Source organism: Condylostylus longicornis, unplaced genomic scaffold (assembly GCF_029603195.1).
Source record: "Condylostylus longicornis isolate FDR11 unplaced genomic scaffold, ASM2960319v2 ptg000038l, whole genome shotgun sequence".
Lineage (NCBI taxonomy): Eukaryota > Metazoa > Arthropoda > Insecta > Diptera > Dolichopodidae > Condylostylus > Condylostylus longicornis.
In genome coordinates this window covers 7,372,100-7,385,777 of record NW_026578007.1, presented here as the reverse complement: position 1 = coordinate 7,385,777, position 13,678 = coordinate 7,372,100, and positions in this window count along the sequence as shown.

The window sequence follows — 13,678 nt, the reverse complement described above, 5'->3', positions numbered from 1 at the left end:
AAAAAGTAATACAAAATTGACCATGGTTAAATACCGATTTAAAAAATAATAATTTGCTATTAAATATTATAAATGATTTCTTAACAAAACTTTTCAAGGCCGGCCTTATTTTTATTGATAGCAAAACAAATTTTTACAGGAAATTGCCGTATTTAAATCGAGATAAGCAATACCAATGGTTTCAAGTCGATCTTAAGAATGAAAATAAAGAGAAATTTAAAGGTTTTTTTTGTCGATCAAACGCTCTTTGTTTTCTTTTTACCTATTCATTATATTTATGGATAATAATTAAAATTATTTATAATTTATATTATTTATATAATTCTTAATAGTAATATTAATACAATTCTATTCTTTCTACATAAAATTATATGAGTAAGAATTTTTAACGAGCGTATTTTTTTTTTAATTGTAACTATAAATTACAAAACCAAACATTCAGTGCTCTTGAAATGAAAATTTTAAAAGTTTTAAATTAAAATTTAATAATGTAAATTTAATACCTAGAGCCCGTATTCATTTTTTTTTTGTTCGTTATAGAACCTTTTAATTTATCAAAGAAATTATAAATAAATACCGGCATCTAACCAAACCGTGTATAAAAAATTCCTTTTTATTTTAATTTATTGCCATTAGTACATAAACTTTTTAAATTAACCTATAGTGTACGAAATAAGTAATTTAGTATATTTCAATACAAAAATAAGGTATTTATAACTTAAAGTATAATATCTATTATATAAAGTTTTTTATTATGTAGATGTGAGTTATAAAGTCATTCTTTATAACTTTTATAAAATATTTTCATAAGAATTTAATAATATTTTATAACCATTCAATAGTACCGTTTTAGTATTATTCAATAATTTGTGGAATATTTTCTACAATTTGAGATTTTCGCAATGCAATCTAAGTGCCATTTTTTAGATTAAGCCCTTTTAAAAAAAACACAAAAATTTAACTTAAATTTAATAATTCACTAATAGCGTATAAATATTATTTATATAATAAGGTTTAAAATAGATTTAATATATGTTTGATTTTGTTGAAATTTTAACAAGATGAGATCCAAACATTTCAACATAACTTATATTTTTAGCTTAATTTTTTATGATTAAATGCAATTTTTTCTCAATTTAAAAAAAAAAAAACACCGTTTTGAAGCACGCAACCTCAAAAAAGCTTCACTTTTAGCGTAAGACATGTTATAATCTGTTGCTATAATTTTAAATTGATTATCTTAAATTTGGTTTAGAAAATGGGAATTTTATGTTAAATACAAGTAGTTGTTTTTTTCTAACTAATTCGTATGTCCTATAAATCTATAAAATGATGTATTTCCTTATTTTTTCAATATATGTATTTATGTAACTATATATTTATTATGCTTTTGAATGTGAAATATTATAGTGCTTATTTTCGCTATTATAAAATTACAAAATCACTATTCGGAGGTTGCATTTTTCAAATTAATAATGTAAATATTAATAAATGTAAATATAATCGATTTCCTATTAATTGTATTGTTAAAAATTCTTCAAATAGCTAAATTGAACAGTTTTGTTATTGGAACTTCAATAAAATTTTAAAATACTTTTAAAACTAAATTGTTTATTTGAAAGAGGTCATACAATATTCTATTTAATTATTAATGAAAACAAAAAAAAAATTTTTATCTTTTATTTACTAAAAATTTTTAATTTGAATTTGTTTTTATTTAATAACTTTATATAACCTTCAATCAAAATAATATCCTACTATAATTAAAACAATAATTAATTATTATTATAAATTGACAACTTACACAATAAAATAATAACCATCATTTGTCCATTTAACTCTAACCTTATCCGAATTAATCTTAAACTATTGTTACATTTCAAAATAAAATTTAATTTATAGTAAAAATTTGTTTTAGAATTTCATTATTCACAAAAAAAAAATTATAAATGTATTATTCAACAGAAAATCACTGTATATAATTTAATTTCTTTTATGCAATATGTAGAATAACAAAAAAAAAATAAAAGGCATTATTTTTACAAATAAGCAAAAAACTAATTAATAGTTACAAAATCGAATTCAAATAAGACAAATTTAACGAAACATACATAGATTTAAAATCAAATTAAAAGAAAAAGAAATAATAATTCAACTAACAAAATAAGAAGACAAAAAATTAAATGTTTTTTTAAATAATTTTTTATTCAATTTAAAAATAAATCAAAAAACAGTACAGAGATCCAAAAAAAAAAAAAAATAAAAAAAATTGGTATATTGAACTAAGACAGCAAATAAACATTTCCTAATTTGATTTTAGTCATTTCTGAAATTGTTTTTAAAAATTTTAAATTATCGGAACTAAATTTATAATTATACACATAACTAATTATTTTACTACATTTATTTTAAATAATAATATAGACACTAAATGTGAAATTTTTAGAATGAAAAGATATGAAAAATTGTACCTACATTTATCTGCAAAAATTAAATGATTGATGGTTTATCTACAAAATAACATGATTTGAGAAGCTATTCTAATAAAATAATTAAATTTCAATTGTTACATACAAAGTTCACTATTTCGGTTTTTAGGATAATCAAATGTGAAGAGAATTTTTAAATTGGGTAATTTTTAGATTTGATTAAGTGCATTTATTTAATTTTTTTTCTATACAAAGTACAGAAAGAAAAAAAAAATTATATTTATCTAAAATATTCGACTAAAACTTTAAATTGTTTAAAAAAAAAAAAGAGTTTGCAATAATTGGCGTACATAATTTGCATTTATCGAAGATTCCAGATTAATAATTATATAATTTAAAAAAGGAAATTAACAAACTTATCTTGTATGTAACCACTGGCAATCGTATTATGTATACTTGAAATAAATTCCTTAATAATTTTTGAATGATAATTTTTTAAATTCAAAAAAGGAAAACTAATTAATAGTTTTAAGATATTCAATACAAATTTATGTACAAAAAAACAGGCTAATTCAAAAAATTTGATTTGGTCAAATACTTTGGAAGTTTTTATGCATTACTCAGACTATTAATTTCTAAAAAATTTTCTTTTAATTGAACCGAATCTGAGTAATTAAATTCTTAAAATATTTGCAATTATATACTTTATAATAATAAATTAATTTAATTGCAGTTTATAAATGTAATTCAGTAAGTATTTTTTTTAATTTTAAGTTTTCTCAAAAAAAGCGTTTTTTATAATATAAATGTATTAATATAGAAAAGAAATGTTTTGTATAATTAAGGAATTTTAGTCTATTAAATTGACCATAATATTATTGCAATATAATTTAAGTCTAAATAATTTAAAAAAAAATATTTTAATTTTATTTATTCTAATAAATATTAATAATTTTTTGTTTTAAATATAATACTTTTGATTCAAAATAAATTTAAATGAACTATTTATATTTTAGTTATAAAAATAAGATAAGAATTATAAGTAGTATTTTAAATTGAAATATTCAAAATTTTTACATTAATTTTTAAATTATTGTGTGTTGTTGTATGTGATAGAACTGTTTGACGCTTATATGCTGATGTGTATAGCTTAAATGTTTAAGCATTTAGAAATGTAATGAAATTGCAAATTACAATATAAAAAAGGAAATAGCTTTGCAATTAAATGATAAAATCGAATTTAATTTTTCTCTCATTAAAATAATAAATTATTTTTTATATAAAGTAATTCAATTAGAAAATAATGAATTAACTTATGATATAATTGATGTAAAATTTAAATTTAACTCGTTAAAATGTTATTTAAATTTTTGTTTAAATACTTGTATATTATTTAAAAAAATTTTTTTAATAAGAAATGGCAAAATGCAACTATTTAAAATTTATATATTAAGGAATTGAAAAATTGTTGATTACTATATTTTGAGTACTTTTATTTAGCTTTTTAAAAGTTCTTATTATTTATAATTAATTATCAGTACAAAATGTAATTAATCATTTAAAGTTTTTAAAACACAAAATGTTCAGTAAATATTAATATTTATAAACAACAGAAATTTAACAGTAACATAAAACATTCAAGATATCTGCCATTTATAAGAAGTTAATATATAAAAATTTTATCCAAAACTCATGACAAAAAAAAAATCCATTATTAAAAATGTGTTCGGTATATCATAATAATAATATATAATATATTATAATACCTGATGAAATATTATTAAACCAGGAAAAACGGAAGGTTCTTTGAAACACAGTTTTGAGTTATTTTCAAATTAAATTCAACATTCTTTATTGAAATTCTCTTAATTACCTAGAATTTTCTATATCAATCTAAAAAATAATAATATTTAATAAAAAAAATTTAGATTTTGACTTAAATGGATCTTGTAAAACTTTGGCAGAAATTTTCTTGTTCAAAAAAAAAAAAATTCATTAGAATAAACCAATAAAATCTATGAAATTTATTCGAATAGTTTTGAGAAACAAGGATGTACCTACAAAAATTTGGCATGATTTCCAAGTAAATATTTAAAATTAGCAAAAAAAAAAAACTATTAATAAAAACTATATTATACTTATATTGTTAGATTACAAAATAGCTAATATAAAATAGTAGTCGACATTAGAATCATTGAATCCATAATGTACAGTTCAATTCAATTCAACAGGATAACAATTCGAATCAATGATTTGTAATAATTAAAATAAATTTTTTTTTGAGTTTTTAATGACTAAATTTAAATTTTTGATTAAAAAGATTGTATATAATTTGGGGTATTCAGATTTTTATTATTAAGTAGAATAGATTAAAGCACTTTAAGAATGAATATTACGTACAAATATTTATTAATTTTATTCTTAAAGTAATATGTTTTTTGTTTAAAATTTTGTAATTTAAAAACAAAAAACTAATAATTCATTTTCATTGTAATTATTTGTATTTTTTAAAATTTTTAAGGAAATACAAATGAATAATAATTTTTAGAGATTTTAAAATATTTTTTAACGTTAATTTTTTTCAGTACAATAATCGTTCATTCCTAATATTTCTAACATAAGCATTCTTCCTGATATTTCTCATAAATCTCCTTTATAATGATATTTTAATTTTCTACCAAAATAATGAAATTAATTTGTTTGTATAATTTCGAAAATAAAATGTTTATTACAAAATATTCGAAAATAATATGTTGTTTTTCGGTAGTTAAAGCTAATATGCACCACAAGTAAACTAACAAAAATCAGAGTAATAAATAAAATATTTCATTTACGTTAAAAACATATAAGCTTTCATTCAGTTTATATTTGTATTACATAATATAATTACATAACATTAACAAAAATACCTATAATCGTCATTCATTATTATTAGGAAAAGCATTATTTATAAGTGTTTTAAAATTGTTACTTATGATATTCATATATTAATACAAATTGAACATGTATACAAATTTCTTTAGATTTCGTACATTTAATATTTAATTTGACTAAAAAAATTTGTTAAGAAAAATGCAAATTTTTCAAACCACCTTCTTAAAATTTTTACATATCCAAATTATTAGTAAAACTTACCTACATTTATACATGTTTTTTAACAAAAAAAAAGTTGATTCAATATTCATTCAGACCCACCAGATAATCTTGTTATTATATTCATAAAAATATTTGTTACATTTTATATAATCGTAACATATCACTTATTAGAATCATTCCGACCATTTTTTATTAAAAAGAAAAAAAAATTAAATTAATAAAATTTTAAAATAGAAATTCTGAGTATCCTAAAAATATGCATTTTTTTTTAATATCGTGTATTATTTTCATTGTTAAAGTCAATACTAAAACAATCTAAATTATTTTAAGGCCCTCTTAGAAATATATTTCTCATAAATAGTACAATATACTTTAAAGAGTAGGTACATTATATTCTTTATAAATATAAAATTAAAGTACTACTAACTATCCTATATTTAATGTAAAATTTTTATTTTACATTTAACACAAATATTAATATAACTTGAAAAAAAGTCCTAGTTTCAATATAGAAAAAATTTTTACTAATTATATTAAAATAAATTAGTTTATTTGAAATTGTTATTATACTCGTATAAATAAAACAAATACTATTCTCTATGTACAATTGTTTAGTGTACAATTGCAATATGATTAATTTAAGATATATTTATTTTGCTTATATTATATTATAATTATATAAATATATGTACAAAAGTATATTAGATATTTAGTATAATTTTCATTTATTTAAATATTAAATTATTTAAAAAATTCCTAATTATCTATTAAAAATTCCTTGAAATGAATTGATTAATAAATAAGTTTGTTTTTTATATTATTTTTAATCTACAAACTAAAGTTTATATTAAAGAATTTTTATTATATATTATTGTTTTGTATTACATATTATAATAACTTCAAAAGTACAATATATTATTAATTATATATAGGTGAAATAAACATTTACTTTGTTATTCTATTTTATAATATAATTATATAAATTTAATTTAAGAATTATCGTTAATATTTAAAATAATTATTATTATTTTTTGTTACATATTATGTTATACTTAATTAATTTTGATTAAAGTATTATTTTTCTATACAATATATAAAAAAAATATTCAATGAATGTTGCCATTTTAATTGTTTTCTATTATGAAAAATAAACAAATTAAATATAAATAACGTCAGGACTCACTCAGTAAAGTTTAATAAATAAAAAATAATTTCAATATTTTTGAAACTTTTCCAAATTTTCTGGGAAAATAAAAATTAATATTGCACTTTATGGAAATTCGGCATTGTAAATTAAAATAACTGAGGTATTGCCTGTTAAATAAAGTATAGGGGTATATTAACCTATTTGTATAAATATAATAGGTTAATATTATATTTATTAATATAAATAGGTTATAAATATAATTGCCTCATCCGCACATTTTCTTTTTCTGAAAAGCAAATCTAAACTGGATTAAAGGCCCGAATTATTAAAAATTCGTTATAATGTTTCGGTTCTATTTAAAGGATTCGTTTTACTATAAATTTTTAATTGTTTTACTATAAAAAAACCTTGTGTACGTGTATAAGAGGCTAATTTTTTATTTCTGTAACTATTTTACCTTGAATGATTGTTTTTTTATTTTCTACTAATTTCTTTATTTTTACTGTTAAATTTAGTACATTTTTACCAAAGAAATTTTCTATTACAAGATATTTGCTTCTAATTTTAGTTTGTGTTTTTAAACAACTTATTACGTTGGTGAATAAATGTTTTTTGAAATTTCTTTTATCCAGCCTCAAATGTGTTGCTCATGGGTAACAAACTAATTTAGCAAATAACAAAAATAGACGAAGATTTTAAAAATAACAACCAACACGAAAAAAATCAATGTTAATTTAAATATTATTGAACTCTTAAATTGATGATATTTTAAAGTGTGTAAAAGATTTCAATTAATTTCATTAATATGGCAACGTCGAATTTTAACAAGTTTAAATTTATTATGTAAAAATATTATTTGTTTTTAATTAATGATATTTTCTTATTTCTGTATAACAGTTTAGCTTTTTGATCATGAAATAAAAATATTTAATTTATTCATTTTTAATTATCACCTACCGTATATAATAAACTTTTTTGTGTATGGTTGTAATATCTTTAAAGAAAAAATGTATATGTATGCATGTGTGTATTAGAAATCCTAATGATTCTTATATAGCTCTATAATAGCATGTATGTGCAAAAAAAAAATTGTATGTTTATTGCTATAGTGATGAATTCGTGTGCGAAAGGATTTAATAACATAATTGAGTTATTTTATTACATTCTGTATGCGTTATAATTTTTTTGTTTGTTTAAAAAATATTTTCTTATAGTAAATTTTGTATGTCAGACTTATTACATTGATTATATTATTTATAACATATTATTAATTATAATTCAGTATTACTATATTTATAAATTTCTAATAATTATACATAATAATAATAATATAAAAGAATTCATTAGTAGTGGAGTTAAAATCGGAATTCTATGGGAACAGGCTTGATTTTCGTGATCTCTTTAACTTCTTTCTCGGGTTTAAAATGTTTTTTTGGAAAACATAGTTTGTTAAAATACCGAAAGAAATCGTACCTATATGGTATAACCTGTAGCTTGTAGAGGATAAATCCAGAAAGTCAAATAAGTTTACGAAAATTGTAGTGTTAATGTTTACTACGATTCCTATATAACATATATAGATAGTTCACTATTTATTTTAACTCTACTAATACTTGTTGAAAAATAGTTTAAAAAAAAAAATTAAATGATTAATAAAAATAACAAATGATTTACAAATATCGAACAAAAATGAAAAAATATAAAAAAGAAATAATGCAGAAATTCTTAAAAGTAATAATATTGAACAACATAAGAATTTATATTTATAGTTTAATAAAATATTAAATATAAATAATTTAAATAAAGCTAGGTGAAATTATACATTCTTATATTAAAATGAAATAAAAAGTAAAAGAGCAAAAAAAATAAATAAATAAAAAATTTAATTATATTAATGGAGAGAAAAACGAAAACAAAAATATATTTATGAAAAAAAAGTATTAAAAAAAATATATTAAGGAGTAAAAAAAAAAATTGTATAATTTTAATTAAGAAATAAATAGGAATTATTTAATGAAAATATTTGTATTGAAAAATTGAAATAAAAAAAAAATAAAAAACAAACAACTTTTTGTTGCGTACATGTATATATTAAATAAAAACAAAAGAAAATATATAAAAAAAAGAAAAAAAAGGAAAGAAATAAAAATTGTTCGAAATACAATAAAAAAACCGAAGTGTCTAAATGAATTTTTTTTTTAATGAAGATCAATATGACTCACATTCATACAGACTGACAGTTTTATTTTTTACTACGTTTTTCTTAACTTGGTTTCTCGTTTGCTTGTTCGGAAATCAAATATAATTGAATTTTTTTGCAATTTTTAAACTCCAATAACTCAACTCTCAAACGACCTACTGAGCTAGAAAATGGCTTGTTGGAAAGTTCTCGATTACAGCTTAATTATTAGCAATCTAAATAGCTTTTGGAATTCCAAAAAGCCGTTCCAGTCCCTTTTTTTCCAAAATAATCTAAAGGCTCCTAAATATAGACAAATGAGGCTCTGTTTAAAAGGCCTCGGCATGCTCTACAATTTTTGTTCGAAGACCCATCTGAAAATCTAAGAAAGCGAAAATGGTTGAGTGTGGGTGTCTGTGAAAACTGCTCTAAAATTTTGTGCGAAAAAGTTGCGAGTGTCAGCAATAATTAAATTGCGTAGAGAACTTTCTTCAAAACGCGAAAGACGTTTTCGGTTTTAAAATACTTAAATTTATGATGAAAAGAAATACCATGACTTCTAAAATTCAATAATACAATATTAATACACAATTTAGTAATTCAAACTTATAAGCGGAATTTATTTTGTAATACCGTATTACTGTATTTCGGAAGTCAAGGATATTTGTGTGGTTTAAGTGTCTAATATAGTCTAATTCAGAGTGGAGTAGAATTAAAAATATACATAATGAATTTTTTAAACGCCATGCAAGCTTTCTACTTTAACTAAATCATTAAATATCACTTGTTTTATAAATTTTATCATACAGAAATCAAATATAATAAAATTGGGTCAAAGCAATGGTTTATATTGTAGTATGTATTGATAAAAATTTTGTTCTACGAAAATTAATTTCTAGTAAAGCTCTATGTACATATAAAATTTCAGCTTTCTATCTTCAAGGGTGTAGAAGTTTTGTAAACAGACACACGGACGGAAGGATGAACAGAGTGAAACTAATAAGCACTTTTTTTCAAAAAAATTTTTTAAAAATGCTAACGATTGATCTAGCATAATTTATTTCAATTTTATAATTGTCTGGAAATTATAAATTTATGTTGTGCTTGATTTAAGAAGGAAATTCTTTATTTACGTGGGAAAAGAAAACAGAAAAAGTGGGAGTTGGTTATTAACAGCTCGTAAGTTTAAATTCGTAATTTTTTTAATATTTTACATTATTCTGGAATATCAAAATAGATAAGCAATCAAAAGTACTAATCGGGAAAAATCTAATATTTTTTCTACAACGTACCGCTAAAGGAAAAACGATGGATATTTTGATGGAGCAGTAGATTTTAGCCGCCATTTTGTTATAATTACGATTACTTATATTATTTTGCAATAGAAAAATATTTCTTAATTCGAGGAATTAAAAAAAGTTTTCTGGTTTTGACAGTTTAAATTGACGAATACTAAAAATTTGTAATTTTATAAAGGCTTATAACTTTTAGTAGTTGAACACTGAGAACATTTTGTTCTAGAAATTCATCAAAACGAATCATTTCATAGAATTTTTTCAAAGAATGTTCTTCAAAAACTTTTCCTTCAAAATCAATTCCAAAGAAATATTTTCTGCTGCATATAATGTTTAATATTTTTATGGTAAACTTTACATAATATAAAATTCAAATTTAATTTCTATTTACATAAATATATGAATATTTAGAATATGTGTATGTAATATCGTGTAAGGTGTACATGCACTTAATATTATACATTAGAATATTGCAGAGGCGTTAATTTGTATTATTTTTTTTTAAATAATAATACATTATCAATATTGTGCATGTGTGCACGTATATAGATGGCATCAATCTCTCCTTATGAGTAATATACATACATATATATGAAGGAGTATGTAAAATAGTTAATATTTTTAAAGGTGTTTTTTTTCTAAAACAAAAAAAGAAGGAGAATGGTAAATATTGAATACTAAAAAAAGGACAAATACTAGGAAAAAAAAAAATGAAAATTATAAATAAGAGCTACGCTATACATTCAAACTCGCCATTGTACAATAATTTACTGTGTCAATTATTATTTATTCAATTCAATCAAATAATACTTATATATGTATTTTTATTACAATATTTAATAAAATATTAGATTTTTTTTTGTTACTTTGAATAATATGGTAATATTTTTTTTAATGTAAAATATTCTTGACACTCGGATTTTGTTTGATGTAATCTTGATTATTGAAAAAAAAAATGAATTATACATTTAAATATAATGATTATGCCGGTATTTACAAAACATGAAAAAGGAAATAAAATTGCAGTTGGAGCCCATGTTATTACAACGAATTTTTTTTGTTTAATATTCTGTAAAGAAAATAATTTTAATGTGGTCAGCACATAGTCTTCCATATTTTTAGTAAGACTATGTAATCTCCAAAATATATAACATTGGCTTTTGGAAGCTGATTTCTTTAGAAGACTTGTTTAGAGTTTGCTGAATTAATGACAAAAGTCAAAATACAAAATTTTAAGAATTTTTTCTTTTATCATTTATAAAAGTTTCTTTTTCTATTGCGAAGCTTTTGTGAATTCTTTTTAAGATAACTCTTACAGTAATGTTTTAAATAAATTGCAAATTTAAAAATTCTCCTTTAGTGAAGAGTTGACAGTTGACGCTCAAAACTATTATAAAAATTGTTCAATTCGTTATCAAAAATAAAAGTTTTGCCTTCAATTTGAATCAGATGAAATTAAAATACAATCTTAATAATTCCGACAAACTTAGTATATTTTAATAAAAATAGTTTCTTTGCGGCCCCTTATAAAATATAGGATAAATTATTTTTTATTAGAAAACTCGGTGTTTGACATTTTGTTTTGAAAACAATACCTCTCTTATTTTATATAAGGCAGTCTGTAAAAATCGATTAAAATACTTTTTTCATGATTTGAAATTTTTAATAATATTTTTAAATTTTTTTAAATATTTTAAAATATAGTATGTCGTTACCAATATAACTTTTTCGCTTAATTTAATTCGTATTTCATTAGAATTTCTGAGAAATTAAGACTAAAACAAAAAATTTGTCTGCAAAAAAAATAATGTAAGTAAATAAGAGATCACGCCTAGTTTTAAAAATAGATTTTCGCATACTAACCCTTATAGAAAGTATAGCCTTTCAAAGCCTTTTTCGAAAAGTACAGTAACTAAAGTACTATTAACTATAATAGTTACTAAGGTACTATTTTCTAGTTTCTCATTTTCAATTTATTTCTGGATTCTTAAATACTTTTACCTTTTAGTTTGGAGAATGTAAGAATCCTGAGTTTGGAGAATTTAAGAATTTAGTTTCCAAATCGTGCAGCACATTTATTGTTTAGTCTACCAGCTACCTTAACCCATTAGTAAAATTTCTTAAAACTGTTAGATTTGAATGCACAGAAACGTGTTTTGGCAACAGTGATCAAAAAGATATTTTAATGTTTTTTTTGGGAAATTTCTTTTTGTTTTTAGGAAAAACCAAGTATTTTTGTATACTTATAAGTTAAAACTTTCAAATTTGTCACATTTTAAAGAAACTCCCAACGATATGCAAATATTTGAATGAATATTTACGATATGTTAAATTATGGAAATTCAAAAGGTATGCATTCACGAGTTGTTTCTTAAAATTAATCAATTTTTTATTAAAATTTCAGTATAAAATATACAAAATGTGTAATAATTAGTCATAGTTATAATCGCTGCAGAATTAAATAAAACTTTCAATGGGCTGTTTTTTTATCGTACTATACACCGAAAAAAAAAATGGTTTTATTTTGTGAATTTTGGGAGCCAAAAAACATGATTACAACTTTATATTTTAATCTACGCATTTATTCTTTTGTGATATACCAAGCTGATTTTTGGCATATAAAATGTAGCTATATTTTATGACTACATTTTCAATTGACCTTATGAGATTCTTCATGTGTACATGACAAAGAAATCATTTCTAAAATTACTGGGTAACATTGAAATTTTACTTAAATAATTATTGCGGTTTCTTTAACAGAACATATTCACTTACAACTCTAACTGTTATATTTTTTGTTTGCGCAGTTGTAAAACATTGCTGTAATAGCTAAAATATGTGTTGAAAATTCGGACAAATTATCTTTTTCTATATATAAAATCTAATAAGAAAGATAATGATTGAGTTAGGTTACATAGTCTTGACTAAAATAAATAATTGTGAAAACAATAAAATTTTATGCTGAGTTTGTAATAATATATGCGTCTGAAGTCTGAGTAAAAGAAACGATTTGTATGTTTTAGCTGCACAAGATAAAAAAAATAGCAACTAATGTTAAGAATGCAGTGCAATAAAACGTGTCAGAAAATGTTATTTTTTCGCACTATTCCGATTTCTATCAGTTTTTATCACTTGGAACATGCAAAACTGTGGCAAATGTAGTAATATTTTTTTTTGAGTGTATGATGTTTTATAGAGATCTCTTAAAACTGCTTTAATGAATCAACTATTTAAATATGGCTATGAAAATTTTAAAATAGAACTATGATTGTAATTAAAATTGAATTGTCATTGCAATTAATTAAGAAAAATAAGAGAACCATAATAGTTATACAACGTTAAACATAAAAGAATTTTAAAATTGAAAATTAAATTACATAAAAATAAAATTTGTAAAATATTTGAAATTCAATGGAAAATGCTTTTTCTAGTTCTAGTTGTAATTCATTTTACTTTAGATTTTCTTTTTTCAAATTAATATTTAATTATTCAATTATTTTTATATAATATAGCGCCAGTTATTTATAAATTC